This window comes from Sapajus apella, unplaced genomic scaffold (genome assembly GCF_009761245.1).
Source record: "Sapajus apella isolate SASKATOON/1434 unplaced genomic scaffold, GSC_monkey_1.0 scaffold20, whole genome shotgun sequence".
Lineage (NCBI taxonomy): Eukaryota > Metazoa > Chordata > Mammalia > Primates > Cebidae > Sapajus > Sapajus apella.
In genome coordinates, this window is record NW_022436960.1 from 13,944,112 (window position 1) to 13,963,552 (window position 19,441).

Below are 19,441 nucleotides of genomic sequence, written 5' to 3' on the forward strand. Positions count from 1 at the left end.
CCTCCCAAAGTGCTGGGATTACAGGCGTGAGCCACCGCGCCCGCCCCAGATTTGTTTTTTAAAGATGAGTATCACTCTGTCATCCGGGGTGGAGTCCAGTGGCATGATCCTGGCTCATGACAGCCTCAAGCTCCTGTGCTCAAGTGATCCTCCCATTTCAGCCTTCTGAGGAGCTAGGACTGCAGGTGCATGCTACCACCCCTGGCTTTTTTTTTTTTTGGTAGAGATGGGATCTCCCTATGTTACCCAAGCTGGTGTCAAATTCCTGGGCTCAAGCAATCTTCCTGCCTCAGTCTTCCCAAATGGTAATATTATAGGTATGTCTTACCTTTTGGAATTTTAAAATCATTTTTTGTCACTTTGAAGCAAAAACATAAATAGATTTAATAAATCATAGGAAAAATGTTTCATAAAAAACAAACATCTGGCAGGGTGAGGTGGCTCATGCCTGTCATCCCAGCACTTTGGGAGGCCGAGGTGGGCGGATCACAAGGTCAGGAGTTCAAGACCAGCCTGATAAATACTGTGAAACCCTGTCTCTCCTAAAAATACAAAAAATAGTTGGGTGTGGTGGTAGACGTCTGTAATCCCAGCTACTTGGGAGACGGAGGCAGGAGAATCGCTTGAACCCGGCAGGTGGAGGTTGCGGTGAGCCAAGATGGCACCACTGCACTCCAGCCTGGTGACAGAGAGAGAGACTCTGTCTTTAAATAAATAAATAATAAATAAGCATCTAAGGCCAGGCACAGTGGCTCACACCTATAATTCTAGCACTTTGGGAGGCCAAGGTAGGCAGATCACTTGAGGTCAGGAGTTTGAGACCAACCTGGCCAACATGGTGAAACCCTGTCTCTACTAAAAAAAATACAAAAAATTAGCCGGGCTTGGTGGTGGGCGCCTATAATCCCGGGTACCTGGAAGACTGAGGCAGGAGAATCACTTGAACTTGGGAGGCGGAGGTTGCAGCAAGCTGAGATCATGCCATTGCACTCCAGCCTGAGCAACAGAGCAAGACTCTGTCTCAAATAAATAAATAAGTAAATGAATACATAAACATCTGCACTACCACATGCATTTAAGTGCCTGGATTTGGTCTTCCTGATACAGCATTTAGATCGAGGTGTCCCCTCTATGTCATCTGCTTTCCAAAATCAGTGTTAATGTCTCTCATCTTCGTGGTGGGCTGTGGGATGGGACTAGCTCTCAAAGGGAGGAAATGAATAATCAAGGGAAATCACAGTTTTTCCACAAATAGGTTATTTTCTTGTCTGTGACTGGTTTTCAGCATCGTAGGAAGTACCAGGAACCAGACTGTCAAAAACTTGTATAAAAATACACATTTCTTGGCCGGGCACAGTGGCACGGGGTACAGGTTGCAGTGAACCAGGATCATGCCACTGCACTCCAGCCTGGGTGACAGAGCGAGACTCTATCTCAAAAAAAAAAAAAAAAAAAATTACATTTCTTGATCTCTAAAATCCTGAAAGATAAATAGGTCCTAGTGACTTTTGTCTCTATTACTGAGGTACTTCCGCCGAATGTTGTATCAGTTCACGGAATAATGAGGGAATTGTGTTACTCACATTGTATAATGGGCAGTGTGTGGTTGTTAGTCACCACCTCAAAATGCTGCTGCTGTGCTGGGACAGGAGATGCAAGTGTGCCCAGCCTCCTTTCTTCCCTGCAATTCAGTTCAAGGTGAAATGATGATTTTACTCACCGCGTGTTTGCTCTTGATGGGAGGGGATTTTAGGTAAGGTTTTACCACTGTCTTTGGGTCAAGCACTTTAAGCATACTAACATTGTCTAGTCCTCAGCTGGTTCCACCTCTTACACTGGAGTCGTTTGTACCATTGTCAAGACCTCTGTGAAACTGTTGCCAAAGGAAGGAGGGAGAGGCTGGGCTTCCTCAGGCTGAGTCCCCCCCCAGTACAAACTTGGCCATCTGGTCCCTCTCTGGGGTCAGAATGGCCAGAGGGGAGGTGTAGAAGGTATCCCAGGGCCAGCTTCTACCATCTCTGTCTTTGAGGCTTGCCAGCATCCTATAAGCCGCTCCTTGAGGGACTCGGCTTCTGTTTTTGGGGATCAGTGAGGCTGAGATGAAGAGATTCCATGGGATGGAGCAAAGCCTCCAGGTTTCAGCTCCCTAGAAGTTCACCAAAGAGAATGTACTGAAGGGCTACTGCATTAGTCTGTTCTCATGATGCTAATAAAGATGCCCAAGACTGGGTAATTTATAAAGGAAAGAGATTTAATGGACTCCCAGTGCCACATGGCTGGGGAGGCTCACAATCATGGTGGAAGGCAATGGAGAAACACAGGCATGTCTTACATGGTGGCAGGCAAGAGAGCTTGTGCAGTAGAATTTGCATTTATAAAACCATCAGATTTTGTGAGACTTATTCACTACTTCGAGAATAGTATGGGGGAAACTGCCCCCATGATTCAATTCTCTCCACCTGACCCCACCCTTACAGTTCAAGGTGAGATTTTGGTGGGGACGTAGCCAAACCATATCAGCTATTTTCTGGGCTGTGATAATGGCAGCACTTATTGAACACACACTGGGCGTGAGCACCCAGAAGGTGGATGTCACCTTTGGAGGATCTATAGTTTTTCCCAGGAGGCAGCTGGAGAACGGGTAGGACAGTTAGTATTGAAGTCCCACAGCAGCACTTTTAGGGCTCCAAGAAGATACAGACGAGGGTTAAGTAATTGGCATGGGCCGCATGGAAGAGGAGATTGTCAGTGGACTCTACCCAAGAAGCGGGCCGTTGTCCAGGGATTCTAGTATCTCGTTTCATTCTTGGCGTAGTAACCAAGGCATCCAAAGGCATGGCCTCATAGTGTCCAGAGCTGCATGGGTTCTTCTGTACATCTCAGAATCCTTGAGCTTTTTCCGTCCATGCCCCTGCCTCATGGAGAACAGGATGGTTACTTCCTCACAAGGTCTTCATAGCAATGTAAAAACATGTTTATTCGGTGAATGGATGAGTGAGAGAAAAGAACTGGGCAAACCAGCCCTTATTTCTAGAGCCTGGCAGTGGAGCAGCAGAGGCGTCACCTGCCTTATGTACTGTCTGGCCAGCCATTAGGAAATGTCTGTTTATCTGCCTGTCTATGATCTATCTATTATTTATTTAATAAATTGTGGCAAAATGCACATGAAATAAAATGTATCATCCAGCCATTTTAATTTTTCATTTTATTTTACCTTTTTTTTTTTTGAGACGGAGTCTCACACTGTCGCCCAGGCTGGAGTGCAGTGCCACGATCTCAGCTCACTGAAACCTCTGTCTCCTGGGTTTGAGCAATTCTCCTGCCTCAGCCTCCCGAGTAGTTGGGATTACAGGTGCACACCACCACACCCGGCTAATTTTTTGCATTTTTAGTAGAGACGTGGTTTCACTATATTGACCAGACGATCTCGAACTCATGACCTCATGATCCGCCCACCTCGGCCTCCCAGAGTGTACTCGGTTTAGTGGCATTAAATAGATTCAGTTGTTGTGCAGCCAGCACTGTCATCATCTCCAGAGTTTTTTTCACCTTGCAAAACTGAAATCCTGTACCTGTTAAACAACCACTCCCCCCATTCCCCTCCACTTAGCTCCTGGCAATCACCATTTTATTTTCTATGAATTTAATGACTCTAGATACCTTATATAAGTGGAATCATACAGTGTTTGTCTTTTTTGTGACTGGCTTATTGCGTTTAGCATAATGCCCTCAAGGTTCACGTTACAGTATATGTTAGCGTCTCCTTCCTTTTAAAGGCTGAATACTATTCTCTTGTTTTGTCTATCCATGCATCCGTTGAGGGACGATTGTGTTGCTTCCACCTCTTCACTATTGTGAATAATGTTTCTTTTTTCTTCTTCTTGTTTTGTTCTTTTAGAGACATGTTCTCTTTCTGTCACCAAGGCCAGAGTGCAGTAGCATGATCATAGCTCACTCTAACCTTGAACTCCTGCGCTCAGGCCATCCTCCTGCCTCAGGTTCCCAAGTAGCTGGGACTACACGTGTGTGCCACCATACCTGGTGACTTAAAAAAAATTTTATGTAGAGTCAGGGTCTTGCTATGTAGCCCTAGCTGGTCTTGAGCTCCTAGCTTCAAGCAATTCTTCTGCCTTGGCTTCCCAAAATGCTGAGATTACAGGTGTGAGTGCACCTAGCTGTGAATAACGTTTCCATGAGCATGGGTGTGTAAGTATCTCTTCATGTCCCTGCTGTCAGTTCTTTTGGGTATGTATCCAGAAGTGGAACTGTTAGATTTTAGGATATTGCTATGTTTAATTTTGTTAGGAACTGCCATGCTGGTTTTCAGAGTGGCTGCACCATTTGAAGGGATGTCTCTTGTGCCGCCTTGTGGCATTAGTCTGGGTAATGTCTTATATAGTTACTTAGCTTTTCTTTTTACTTGCTTTTCCCATGCTGTTCTCCTTCCTATGACTCCACTTATGTTTGAACTGTATGGCTTAATATCTGGCCCTATGGACAGGTTTGGGAAAACGAAGGCCCGGGATAGACTCATCCACACAAGCACAGCGAGCCCAAATTCCGGAGCTGTTTCTCCTCTCCTCCAGCCCCTTTAGAAATGCTGAGTTTGGGTTGAGCACAGTGGCTCATGTCTGTAATCTCAGCACTTTGGGAGGCCAAGGCGGGTGGATGACCCAAGGTCAGGAGTTCGAAACCAGCCTGACCAACATGGCAAAACCCCATCTCTACTAAAAAATGCAAAAATTAGCTGGGCATGGTGGCAGTTACCTGTAGTCCCAGCTACCTGGGAGGCTGAGGCATGAGAATCACTTGAATCTAGGAGGTGGAGGTTGCAGTGAGTTGAAATCGTGCCATTGCACTCCAGCCTAAACAACAGAGGGAAATGCCATTGAGAAAGGTTGAGTGTATCCCTGGGGCCCCTGGGTAGATGTCCTCTGGGGAAGTCCCAAGCTGCTGCTCCAGGGATGAAGCTAGAACCAAACTGGCCCTACTAGACTGGGAGCTCTTGGCCCAGCTGCTCTGCCTCCCTCAACTCCACCATTCTAATTGTGATTAGTAGACTCATTTGCATGTAAAAGGAGTAGTTTTCTTATCAACACCATTGAGTGGAGAACCAGTGTGCTCCATTTATATAGAGTGGCCCATTTAAATCAGGACCCATTAAGCAGTAAAAGTAAATGTGGGTGTTTTACAAATGCAAATATATCATGCAAATAATGTACTTTATACTGAATGATGCCTTGGTTTTCATATGTAAAATTAGAAACTGTGTAGCACAAAGATAATGATAAACACCTTTGCATCTGTTCATGGGATGTATCATAAGCTGTACGCATCTAAAATTGTAGCCGTGGTTTTAAGCAGAATTTTTTCAATATATACGCAAACATGCATCCCATATTATAAAAAATATACATGTATTTATCTAGTTACTTGTTCGTAAGGAATCAAGACATTGCAGAGAAGAGGAATCCAAATTATGTATCTATTACTTACTACTAATGATGAGATTTATAATTTTCTTTCCGTTTTTAAAGATTTTTGAGTTTTTATTTGAGATGATGATAGAATAAGATGTGTTACTATAGGCTAGTTTCTTTGTGAGAGATTTAATTATGTTTATAAGAGATTTTTAAAAAGTCCTGGCTGGGCATGGTGGCTTACTCCTGTAATCCCAGTATTTTGGGAGGCTGAGGCAGGAGGAGTTCTTGAGCCTAGGAGTTCAAGACCAGCTTGGGCAACACAGCAAGACCCCGTGTCTATAAAAAATGCAAAAATTAGCCAGGCATGGTGGCATGCACCTGTAGTCCCAGCTACTCAGGAGGCTGAGGTGGAAGGATTGCTTGAGCCTGGGAGGTTGAGGCTGCATTGAGCTGTGATTGTGCCACTGCACTCCAGCCTGGGTGGCAGATTGAGACCTTGTCTCAAAAAAAAAGAAAAAAAATTCCTTAGTGTTTGAGAGAATTCTGTGTGGGAGGTGCAGCTAGCGTTCCCGCTGTTTTTCCGAATCACTTAGTAGAATAATGGCAACCGTCCTCCGTGTGCTGTGAGCCTGGCTAAGTTCTAAGAGAGGAGTCACCGTTAGCCTCCGCCCACGTGACATCTACCACAGTAAGGTGAGACACACACCCCTGTGGGCAGCGAGTTAAGGTGTAAGGCATTATGGGAAGACAGTGCAGAGTGCAGTTAATTCCCAGAGGAGCTGCACAGGAGGTATTTGCCAGAAGGATTCAGAGGAGGGAGAGAGGTCTCAGGGTGAGAGTGACCAGGTAAGGTGTCCTGGGTGCCTGGGATTCGAGTTGAACTTGAAAGGATGGGTAGGCTGTAACAGGTGAAGAGAAAATAGGTCTAGGGTTTTTCAGGCAGCGGAGGGAGAGATTGGGCTTGGATGGGCCCAGGAAGCCGCCAGGGTGTTGGTGTTCTGGAGACCTGTGCCAGGCGGGGATATGGAGAGCAGAGGGACAGGCTAGGAAGGCGCAGGAGGGCTTCTGAGGGGCACCAGAACTGATTGCCTCTCACCCTGCCCTGGAAGCTGGAAGCATTTGTTACAGGAAAGGGGTCCTGATCCAGACACCAAGAGTGGTCTGTTGGATCTCACACGAGAAAGAATTCAGGGTGATTTCGCAGAGTAAAGTGAAAACAGCTTGAGTAAGAAAGTAAAGAAACCAAAGGCTGCTCCGTGTACAGAGCAGTCCTGAGGGCTGCTGGTTGCCCATTTTTATGGTTGTTTCTTGATTATATGCCAAACAAGAGCTGGATTATTCATGCCTTCCCTTTCTAGACCATATAGGGTAACTTCCTAATGTTGCCATGGCATTTGTAAACAGTCAGTGGCGTTGGTGGAGTGTAGCAGTGAGGACGACCAGAGGTCACCAGAGGTCACTCGTGGCCATCTTGGCTTTGGTGGGTTTTGGTCGGCTGCTTTACTGCCGCCTGGTTTATCAGCAAGGTCTCTGTGACCTACATCTTATGCCGACCCTCCGTCTCATCCTGTGACTTAGAATGCCTTAACCATCTGAGAATGCAGCCCAGTAGGTCTCAGCCTCATTTTTCCCAGCTCCTAGTCAAGATGGAGTTGTTCTGCTTCAGACGCCTCTGACACATTCAACTTCTGTAGCCATCAAACTCTTCGAATGAAGATGTACATGGAGACTTGGTGTATGAGACACATGAAAAATGAGGTGCTTTGTTGACATTGGGCAGCTCTGGTAACACCAGTCCCCCACCCCAGATAGCACCCTGGGCACCTCTCCAAGTTGGCAAATCCGGGGGACAGCGCCTGAAGATGCTGTGCTTTGAGAAGGCTGTTGAGGGGTCAGGCAGGGCTGCCTGCTGTGGGCAGAGAGGCCTATTAGCATGCAGGAGAGGACATCTTAACTTGAGCTGACCCGGGCAGCCTGGGAGTAGAAACAGAAAGGAAGGGAAAGCGCAGGAGCCCTCAGGAGGAACACATAGGCCTGGATACACGTGGATTGGAGGCAGGGGCTGGCTGATGAAGGTATCAGAGCCTCCAGATTTTTTTTTTTTTTCTTTTTTGAGTCAGAATCTCACTCTGTTGCCCAGGCTGGAGTGCAGTGGCACATCTCAGCTCACTACAATCTCTGCCTCCTGGGTTCAAGCGATTCTCCTGTCTCAGCCTCCCAAGTAGCTGGGACTACCATGCCCAGGCACGTGCCACCACACCCAGCTAACCTTTTTTATTTTAGTAGAGACGGGGTTTCACCATGTTGGCCAGGATGGTCTCGATCTTCTGATCTTGTGATCCACCCGCCTCGGCCTCTCAAAGTGCTAGGATTACAGATGTGAGCCACCGCACCCATTTCTAGACATTTGAACTAGAGCATTTGCCATATTACCAAAGGGTGAGTCCATTGTTTTCTTTATTTTATTATTATTATTTTTTTGAGATGGAATCTCGCTCTGTCACCAGGCTGGAGTGCAGTGGCACGATCTCGGCTCACTGCAACCTCCACCTTCCGGTTTCAAGCGATTCTCCTGCCTCAGCCTCCCGAGTAGCTGGGACTACAGGCATGCGACACCATGCCCAGCTTTTTTTTTTTTTTCCTAGCATTTTTAGAAGAGACGGGTTTTCACCACATTGGTCAGGATGGTCTCCATCTCCCGACCTCGTGATCTGCCTGCCGTGGCCCTGCAAAGTGCTGGGATTACAGGCATGAGCCCCACTGCACCCGGCCCTATTTTATTCTTTGAGGAATGCTGAATTAAAGGATAAACTTTACTTCCCTCGACAGGCATGTGTACCAGCCGGGTTCCAAGCACTGTCGTAGGTACAAGGGATTCAGGAAAAGACGGCGCACAGGTGTCTCGATATGGCCCAGAGACTGTGCACATGAAAGGGAGTCAGCCACTGTCTGGAGAGAATTGTGCCCCCTCCATTCATATGTTGACGTCCTACCTCCCAGTTCCTCAGAATGTGCCCTTCCTTCCAGTGTGCCTGTATTTCCAATGAGGTCCTTGCAGATGTCATTAGATGAGGTCACACTGGAGTGGGGTGGACCCCTGATTCAACATGACCATGTCCTTAGAAAAGGGGGGAATTTGAGGACAGATGCACACATGGAGAATGCCGTGTAGAGGTGAAGGCAGGGCGATGCTTCTGCAAGGCCGAGAACACCAGTAAACACCAGCAGCCGCCAGGGAGGCCAGGAACAGGTTCTCCCCCACAGGCCTCTGAAGGACCCAGCCCTGCTCATCCCTTGGTCTCGGACTTCTGCCCTCCAGGACTGTGAGAGGAGGAATTTCTTTTGCTTACAGCCCCCAGTCTGTGGTACTTTCTTATGGCAGCCCCAGCAAACGAATACAGACGCTGATGAATCCTGGGCAATGTGTTGAGCGTGCCCTGGGAGCCGGCAAGCGAGGCAGAGGGGAAGCTGCTTTTGGTTTGCGCGGCGTGGGGGCTCGGGGCAGCTGAAAGCTGCTGTGCAGAGCCCGCTGGAGATACCCGCCAGCATCTGGGAACAAAATCAGCTGGCGGTGGGGAGGTGGAAAACCCAACCTTTCCACGAACTCTCCTAGGAAAAGCATGAGAAGAAAAGAGGGGAGGGCTAGAACCCTAGGAACGCCCTGATGGTGGGGCCAAGCCTGGACAAAGAGCTAGCTGGAAAGAAGAGTGGGGGGGCAGAACCTGGGCCAGGAGGGTGTTTTGTAGCTAAAGGTGGAAAGGAGTTTTAAGAGCTATTGTCGAAAGTAATAGGAAGTTTATGTAACCCAGAAAGAGGCCTCTTACGTGAGTGCCCGTGGGAGGTCATGCAGAGGGGAGGGAGAGAGGCTGGAGTGACATCAAGGACAGTAACCCCTTGTCTTAGTCTGTGTGTGCTGCTGTCACAAACTGGGTAATTTATAAACAATAGGAATGTATCTCTCTCAATGATGGAGGCTGGGAAATCCAAGGTCAAGGCTGCGGTAGGTTCATTGTCTAGTGAGGGCCGCTTGCAAGATGGGGCCTTGAATGCTGGTACCCTCCAGAGGGGAGGAGCACTGTGTCCTCACGTGGCAGAAGGCAGAAAAGGGGGCGACTCCCCCGTTTAAGCCCCTTTATATGGGCATCTAATTCCATTCATGAGGAAGGGGACCTCGTGGCCTAATCACCTTTTAAAGGCCCTACCTCTTCATACTATCACCTTGGCAACACCTGAATTTTGGAGGGACACATGCAAACTATAGCTTCTGGGGAAATGGGGGTGACCCCATTACCCCTAGCAGGAAGAGGATTGTGGTGGTGACATGTGGGAGTGGACGCTGGGCTGTCAGTCCCATTCTCTTGGGCTTAGTGAGTGCAGGGCAGAATAATGGGAGCCAAAAGGAGGACTTGGACCACAGTGATGGTGAAGATAAGAAATCAGCCAGACGTGGTGGATCATGCCTGTAATCCGAGCGCTTTGGGAGGCCGAGGCAGACGTATCACAAGGTCAGGAGTTTGCGACCAGCCTGACCCACATGGTGAAACCCCATCTCTACTAAAAATAAAACAATTAACTGGGCATGGTGGCACGCACCTGTAATCCCAGCTACTCAGGAGGCTGAGACAAGAGAATCGCTTGAACCTGGAAGGCAGGAGTTGCAGCGAGCCGAGATTACACCATTGCCCTCCAGCCTGGGAAACAAGAGTGAAATTCCATCTCAAAAAGAAAAGAAAGAATGAAATCATCAGTCCTGGGAAGGGGGAAGTGAGTAGAGACAAGGGGTAGAAGATTCCAGAGGAAAAGAAGGGTAATAGAAATGTTACTTTGGTGAGTAAGAAGATGAACACACAGGCGGAAATAACTGAGCCAGCGAACTAAGGCGGCGGGAAGGGCACGTCCTTGGCTTAGGAAAGTGGAGGTGACGGTCCTGCTGAAATGTGGGCAGGGAGGTTTGTGACTTGATGAGTGGAGAGATTGGGGGCAGCTTACCTGGGTTCTCATTTGGGAGCAGTTTTATCCCCCAGTAGACACACAGCAAGTACTGGAGACATTTTTGGTTGTCACAGCTGATGAGGTGGGTGCCACTGGTGTCTAGTGGGAGGCCAGGCAGACTGCTCAGCATCTTACCATGCACATTCCCAGCACAAGAATTATCTAATCCAGCGTGTCAGTAATGCTGAGGTTAAGAAATCCTGGTGGAGCAGTGGCTAAGGCCTGTAATCCCAGCACTTTGGGAGGCCAAGGCAGATGGATCACCTGAGGTCCGGAGTTTGAGACCAGCCTGACCAACATGGAGATACCCATGTCTACTGAAAATACAAAATTAGCTGGGTGTGGCAGCACGTGCCTGTGATCCTGGTTACTTGGGAGGCTGAGGCAAGAGAATGGCTTGAACCCAGGAGGTAGAGGTTTCTGTGAGCTAAGATTGTGCCATTGGACTCCAGCCTGGGCAACAAGAGCAAAACTCCATCTCAAAAATAAAAAAGAAATCCTGCCGTAGGTCAATAGCAGTTCTGCAACACGTTCAAGGAATGAAGCCGCAGCTTCATGGCACGCTTTGGGGAATGTGAAGAAACTTCAGTGTATTTAAAACAACACAATAAGGACCACAGGAAGAGCAGGTGTGAGTGGCCAGCCACGGATTTGCATTGCTGAGGACAGGACCCCTTGGCAGCAAAGCAGAATGGCTGACATGCAGGGACTGCTGGAAAGACTGGAGTGGGCTGTCAGCTGCCTGGAGTCGCTGTCTGCAGAGTCCCACAGGCCCCTTGGCGATTGTGGGGTCAAGGGTGTCAGTGGAGGCGTGGAAGCCTTTGATGAGCTGATGAACAGCATGATGGCCGAGTTTTTGAAGAACAGTAGGAGCCTTGCTGGTGACTTGGAGGCTCGTGCAGAAAGGGTGCTGGGGCTTTCCTTCTGATGGCATCTCATAACCAACAACCCCAAGAGAATACGTGACCACATTTTTGAAACCCATATCGGGAAAAATTCAAAAAGCCCAAACCTTCAGAGAGAAAACCGAGGGAGTAACATGTTTAGTCATCTCTCGGCTGCCAGCAAAAGTCTCCCTGCCCTTGACTGTATAGCCGTGTCCCCCAAATCTGGTCCTTACATCAAAGAGATACATGATGCTGCCACCTTTTACACTAACAGCGTCTTCAAGGGCTACAAACACATGATTTACACCGTGTGGATTGGGTGAGGTCATATGTGAATATTTGGAGTGAGTTTCAAGCACGCATCAAGGAGCACCACACCATGGGCCTCACGTGGAGCAGAACGGGTCCTGCAGCACCCACAACATCACCGCTTTCTGTTCTCTCCTGTGGCCTGGCCTTTCTCCACATCACCCTCCCCCAGGGCCCCCTCCACTTTTTTTTTTTTCTAAGTACTATTTTTTTTAAATTGCATTTTAGGTTTTGGGGTACATGTGAAGAACATGCAAGATTGTTGCATAGGTACACACATGGCAGTGTGATTTTCTGCCTTCCTCCCCCTCATCTGTATCTGGCATTTCTCCCCATGCCCTCCCCCACTTTTTGAGAACAAAGACACAAAAGAAGAGTCGTCTCCTTCATGCTCAGCTTTATTTGCTAGGCTTAACCAGGGAGAAGCGATTACGAAAGGACTCTGGCACGTCACAGATGACCAGAAGATTTCTACAAGAATCCCAGCCCGCAGGCTCACGCAGGGCAAACTGCGTCTCCCCCAGAAGCCACATCGAAGTCCCACATCTCCCAAACCTCATCTTTCCCAGAAACATGCACTCGTGTTCAAGTTGGAAGGAAGTAAATGGAGAGCAGAGTGCCAAGAGGACAGGAATGACTGTGATTTCAGAGACTGAGCTGAAAGAAGTGGCTTATATTTTCTATTTTCCTTCTTTCCTTCCTTCCTTCCTTCCTTCCTTCCTTCCTTCCTTCCTTCCTTCCTTCCTTCCTTCCTCCCTTCCTCCCTCCCCCCCTCCCCCCCTCCCCCCCCCCCCCCCCCCCCCCTCCCCTCCCCTCCCCTCCCCTCCTCCCGTTCCTCCTTCCCCTCCCCCTTTCTCCTTTCTCCCTCCCCTCCCCTCCCTGTCCCTTCCAGTCCCATCTGTCTCACTCTGTCACCAGGCTGGAGTGCAGTGGCACGATCCCGGCTCACTGCAACCTCCGTCTCCCGGGTTGGGTTCCAGTGATTCTACTGCCTCAGCCTCCCGAGTAGCTGGAATTACAGGCGTGTGCCACCACACCCAGCTAATTTTGTATTTTTAGTAGAGATGGGGTTTCCTGATGTTGGTCAGGCTGGTCTCAGACTCCCGATCATAGGTGATCTGCCCGCCTCAGCCTCCAAAAGTGCTGGGATTACAGGCATGAGCCACCGTGCCCGGCCTAATATTGTATTATTGTCTATTTTTTCCTTTTCTGCTTGCCATACTTGCTAACCAGTTGCAAAAATAAACGTGAGAAAAGCCATAGATGTATTATTTCTCCTAAAATCTAAGGAACTATTTGTTACTTTTGTTTTCTGCTCTGATTTTATGGTCTTGATAGTACATGGTTTTTCTTTTTCTTTCTTTCTTTCTTTTTTTTTTTTTTTTTTTTTTTTTTTGAGACAGCGTCTCTCTCTGTGCCCAGGCTGGAGAACAGTGGCATGCTCTCAGCTCACTGCAACCTCTGTCTCCTGGATTCAAGCGATTCTCGTGCCTCGGCCTCCTGAGTACTTGGGATTATAGGGGCATGTCACCATGTCCAACTAAGTTTTGTATTTTTAGTCCAGACAGGGTTTCGCCATGTCCACCCACTTCCGCCTGCCAACTGGGATTACAGGCGTGAGCCACCGTGCCTGGCCCCATGTATTTTCAATGTTAAGAGAAGTTATGATAGTCCTTTGTATCTTTTCAGTACGTAGTGTTGAAAAATCTGCAATTTCTTGCATCACATTTAATGAATTATAGTGTAGTTCTTACAGACTCAGTGCAAGCATATATATATATATATGTTTCCAAAGGCTGTAATACGTATATAATAGGTACAATATACCTATTACGGTCTTTGAAGTGAGTCATTTCCATTTTTAAAATATCTTCTGTATCTGTATAGTATTTGGATTATTAATACTCACATACCAGGGTTTTGCTATAAAAGTTGTGTTCATATAATATTGATAGTAAACATCATTTTTCAACTGTAAACTTATTCTGAAATAAAATAGAATTCTAATTGTTTAAAAGTAAAATAAAACAGCACAGTGTATCTGGTTCCAGAGCAGCTGCCACCTGCCAGATTCTCATGGGTCCTGGTGGTAATGGGCACACAGGAACTATGTGCAGGCTTAAACCTTTGAAATCAGTTTAGTCTCCAGTTTCAACATTTGGCTGAGTTCACAGAGCAATTCCGTTTCTTACCATGGTTGCTGTATTGCCCTTGCTCGGAGTAATCTTGCCACACTCTCAGTTCTAGTGTTTGTGGGCCCAGCTGGTGGTTGTGTGATCACTTCAGTCATGCCCTCTCAATAAGTGTCAGCCTCTGAATTGGTCAATCCTGGTAGATTTCTGCATGGTCTCTTTCTGTCTCTTGATTTCGTGCCCATTTGGATGTTCGCAGGATTCTGCATGGAGCTACCTTTTTTTTTTTTTTTTTTTTCTTTAAGAGACAGGGTCTTGCCCTGTTTCCCAGGCTAGAGTGCAGTGGTGCAATGAAGGCTCACTGGAGCTTTGGAACTCCTGGGCTCAAGCAATCCTCCCACCTCAGCCTCCTGAGTAGCCAAGACCACAGGCTCCTGCCACCGTACTGGGGCTAATTTTGTGTATTTTTTTTGTAGAATAAAAAAGTTTTATTTTTAATGTTTCCCAGTCTGGTCTCAAACTCCTGAGGTCAAGTGATCCTCCTGCCGGACCTCCCTAAGGGCCGAGATGACAGGTGTGAACCACCAGTTACGTTTTTTGTTTTGTTTTGTTTTGTTTTAGCGTTCTTTAGAGTAAGTGACATCTGTGAAGCTGCTTCTCGGCTATTTAGTAACTGTGGCCACTTTGGACTGAGAAACATTTGCAATTAGAACATCTCAAAGAATCCTTAAAGGAAAGAGGAAGAAAAAAGTGCAGTTACCTTATCCGTCTCAGGAATGAGAAAAGAACCCAGTTGAGAGAGTTAAAGATGTCGAGGAGAAAGTGCTGGTGCCCAGCTGACAACTGCCACAGTGTTGCTGTGTGGCTTTGAGCGTGTCAGTCAACTCTGAGCTACAGTTTTCTTGCAATCAAGACTACCGCTGGCGCTGGACACGGTGGATCACTTGAGGTCAGGAGTTTGAGACCAGCCTGGCCAACATGGCGAAACCCTGTTTCTACTAAAAACACAAAGATTAGCCTGGCATGGCGGTGTGTGCCTGTAATCCCAGCCACCATGGAGGCTAAGGCAGGAGAATTGCTTGAGCCCAGGAGGCGGAGGTTGACGTGAGCCCAGATCACACCACTGTACTCTAGCCTGATCCACAGAGAAAGACACTGTCTCCAAAAAAAGAAAAAAAAAAAAAAAAAACACTCTGGGACTTTTTGCAGTTTTGAAAGCATTTTTTCATGCCCATTCATCTCATTTTATTCTTACACAGTAGATATCATTTGCCCCCGGCTTGCAGGCATGGAATTGAGACTTTTAACAAGTTAAAAGACTTTCAGTCTGTGTTTAAACAGATTTCCTGAGTCCAGATCCCATGCTGTCTCCACTCCACCCTGGATTAGACCCTGTGGCCACAGAGATCTCTTTAAATTGCCAGGACACTCAAGCTTATTATTTGGAGGGTTAGAAAAGTGTCCCTGAGAATCTGAACTTTCATCTGTGCTCTTAGTGATGCTTCTCAAACAGTGAGTGGTATTTTGTGAAGCTTCCCACACATGTCTCTGTCCAGCCTGCTCTGGTTGCTGCATTCCAAGTGCCAACGACTGACATCCTTCACCCAAAGAGCACCTGTGACTCTGTGGCATAGGTCACATTTGGTTTTCTATTATTTCCTGGTGATTAATCCCCATTTATAAGGCAAAACAATGGAATTTCAGGGACATTTTGGGGGATTCTCCCTTTGTTACAACTGCTTGGACTGTTTCCTTCCTGGGGAAACACAGTCTGGTGGTAGATGTCACCCGTCTGAAGGGATTGTCATCATGTTCCATCCCCGGCACTAAGATTATGACGGGACTCTGCTCAGTTGCTTGAGTAGTGGGTAAGCTCTGGCCTCCATGAGTGCTAAATCAGGATGGGTTGGTCTTGCCACACCATTTTCTCCCCCTACCCCCTCCCTGTCAGTTTGGGCTTTCTGCTTTTTTGTGTGCTGTGGACCATGGTGGCAGAGAGCTCACCATGGCGGACATTCAGATATTGTTCCTTTCTTCTCACTGAAAACACTCTAGGCTTTCATTCACTTCTTCAGAGTTCTTCTTATCTTTATCTCTGCTTTCTTCCTCCTCCTATCTCCCTCCTTCCTTCCCTACCTTCTCTTTTTTATACATTAACAAAATTTTTTTAGGTTGAAGTGGGCAGATCGTTTGAGCCCAGCCTGGGCAACATAGTGAGACACTATCCTCCAGAAGGAAACAAAAAAACAAACGTAGCTGGGCACGGCGATATGCATCTGTAGTCCCAGCCACTCCAGGGACGGAGGCAGGAGGATCGCTTGAGTCCGGGAGGTGGAGGGAGGCCGCAGTGAACTGAGAGTGGCACTCCAGCCAGTGTGACAGAGCAAGACTCCGTTGCAAATAAAAAAAAATCGTGGTAAAATACGTCTAACGTATCATTTGCCATCTTAACTGTTTTGTAAGTATGCAGTTCTGTAGTGTTAAGTGCATTTACATTGTTGTACAACCAACCTCCCGGACTCTTCATGTCTTGTAAAACTTTACCTCTGTACCCATTGAATTCCCTACTCCTCCCTCCCGCCAGCCTCTGGCAACCACTGTTGCATTTTCTGTCTCTGTGAATTTGACTACTACCTCTTCTATGTGGAATCAGACAGCATTTGTTTTCTTTATTCTGGCTTATTTCACTTAGCATGCTTTCAAGGTTCATCCGTGTTATAGCATCCTTTTCTCTCTTTTTTTGAGACAAAGTCTCGCTCTATCACCCAGGCTGGAGTGCAGTGGCACAATCTTGGCTCATGCAACCTCCACCTCCTGGGTTCAGGTGATTCTTCTGCTCCAGCCTCGTGAGTAGCTGGGATTACAGGTGTGTGTCACCGTGTTGGTCAGGCTGGTCTCGCACTTCTGATCTTGTGATCCGCCCACTCTGACCTCCCAAAGTACTGGGATTACAGGCCTGAGCCACCGCGCCCGGCCCTTTTCTCTCTTTTAGAGATCCTAGTTCGCATTTGGCAGGTGAGATCTTAGAAAAAAGTCCTTTTAATTTATTTCTCATGGAGACCCACAGAAAGTTTAGCTGGTGAATACAGGTGTGGGTCTCGGCAGAACCTCCCAGGGTCTCGTTTTATAATGCAGCTGTTTCTCACAAGGGTTAAGGCTCCTGAGTGTAGAAACAACACATGCTGGATCACATCATCTTCCTGAGAGTCACCCTCAGGCTGTCGGACCTTGTTGACTCAAGGGATCCCCTTGGGAGCTGGAGGTAGTGCAGCCCAGAGTGCGGGGTCCGGGGAATGACTGAGGGCTGGGTCTCTGGCAGCCGCTGGGTGTGCTGTTCAGGATGGTATCACTCACCTCTTTGGATCTGCAGGCTCAGCGGCGGTCTTAATGATCAGCCGAATCGATGTTCTCAAATGCCAGGTCGCACTGTGTCTTGCTGGCCAACAAGGTCCTCTTAACCTGTTGGTCTGCTTTCTTTGTTACAGAGTTGGTCTGGCTTATACTGCTGAAGGTCATGGGATTTTTGTTAGCATATTATTGAAATGAGACATTTGTGGCACCAGCGTTGTATTGTTTCTGCTCAGATGAGCCCGTGTATCTTTCACATATCGTTAGTCTGATTGCTTTTTCTAGCCTGGGACTTTGCCTTGGAGAGAGTCCTAGCAAAATACCATTCACAGCCTTCTTCCATGGGGAAGGATGACTAAGAGTTTAGTACTGGAAGAGCCGAAGAGGAAAGCTGGAAGGTTAGAAACGAAATCGGAGCTCTTGATGTGTGTGTCTCTGTGGTACAGTGGGCAAGCCCTGGTCTTGTCTTGGGTTGATCACTAACTAGTCATGCAGTGTCTTGGGCAAGTCCTTTCGCCTCTCAGGACCTCTGACTGTCTCCCTATAGAACGGGGAAGGTGGTCAGGCGCAGTGCCTCATATTACCAGGGCTTTGGGAGGCCGAGGCGAGTGGATCACTGGGAGGCTAGGAGTTTGAGACCAGCCTCAGCAACAGAGCAAGACCCCGTCTCAATTTTTTAAAATAATAAAAAGAATGGGTGGATCAGGCATGGTGGCTCACCCCTATAATCCCAGCACTTTGGGAGGCCGAGGCAAGTGGATTGCTTGAGGTCAGGAGTTTGAGACCAGCCTGGCCATTGAAATCAGTTAGTGAAACCCCATCTCTACTAAAAATACAAAAATTAGCCCGGCTTGCTGGCAGGTGCCTGTAATCTCAGCTACCTGGGTGGTTGAGGCAGGAGAATCACTCGAACCTGGGAGGTAGAGGTTGCAGTGAGCTGAGATCATGCCACTGCACTCCAGCCTGGGCTACCAAGTGAGACTCTGTCAAAAAAAAAAAAGAAGGTGATTTCTGTCCTGCCCAACCTACAGAATTAGAGGATTCCATGGAAAAGTGTTGATGACTAGGCTCAGTGAATGTTAACTTGATCCTAGGGTCAAGCAATGCAAATGCCATTTTAAGATGATTAAGACCCACTCAGGATTAAGAAGGGGTCCTCATGGTCATTTCTCATGGCAGTGACATTTACATGGCTGGGTATGGAGAGCACCCCATTCTTCCCCTGCACCCCCCATTCCCACCCTCTCTGCTCTTGAGCTGCCTGAGGATGAGTGGTTTGCAACTCCTCCCACGAAGACTTCTATCACTGGTTTTGTCTCTGAATTACTGTGGTGAATAGACATTTCTAAGTAATTTCGTGTACTTTTACGTGTGGTTTTAACCAACTTTGAGCTTTAAAGGTCAATCATCCAGGGACGTGATGGGGGAAAATCAAACTTGCTGCCTTCCCAACCTGCAGCCACTGGAGACATACCCATGAGTTTGTCTCTAGGCGTCGCTGGTCTCATTAGATAGAGTCATAGGAGTTTGGAGCCAGGTAAGTATGACAGCAGGTTCTTAGAGGTCATAAAATAGGGTTTTTAATTTTCCTTTTAAGTCTTTCTCAACACCAAGCACAATTCTCAACAGGGGCTTAATAAATCCTTGGATCTTCTAATAGTTAGAAGATGTCATTTTGAGGAACCAGCCAAAAGAATCCTGTAGATATGGGGCCAAGGAGCTTGAAAGCTTTGCAGTTAGCATGGCAGGAACTGACTTACCTTGAGCTGGAAAGAGACCACATGTGAATTCATTAGTTATAACAGGGACCAGGAAAGAGAAGGTGGTGGCCAGTCCAAGTCTCTCTGCTCTACTAGAGTACAGATAAGTTCCGCAGCAACACGGATTGACTATAGAGGACTCTTAAAACATCACTGATCAGTGATTTAAGTACATTGAAAGGATGTTGTAAGAATCTTTAGGTAGATGTCTGTCATACAGAGAATTTTCCATATCTAAACCACTGGATTTATCCGACCTTCATTCCCCATATTGCTCCATCCCTGGTGTCTACTCAGTTTTCAGCCAAATCAAGGTCGGGATAAAGAAGAGATTTGGATGGAAGTAAGGTGGATATTCAGGCTCCTGCAGTAATACTCAGTTATTGAATTCTCTAGAAACACCAACTCTGCTACAATGAAGTCCTCAGTTTTTAAATATCTTTACAAATCAGGTGATTCCGTATTGGCAACAGCCAGCTTGCTGTTTCCTGCTTTGTTATAAAAATCAGATAGTAAAATCCTGAGAGCTTGCTTAGATTGTTAAAAGATCTTAAGTATTTTAATACACATTATTCTTCATGCAACTCTGA

At 47.2% G+C, this 19,441-nt stretch overlaps 1 protein-coding gene and 1 pseudogene across 6 annotated transcripts in view; both read left to right on the forward strand.

The window, feature by feature from the left end:
• FOXN3 (forkhead box N3) overlaps positions 1 to 19,441 on the forward strand; it is a 478,152-nt gene that overhangs the window by 330,172 nt on the left and 128,539 nt on the right. The gene's annotated exons all lie outside the window — the stretch shown is intronic.
• LOC116557650 lies at positions 10,845 to 11,794 on the forward strand (annotated as a pseudogene).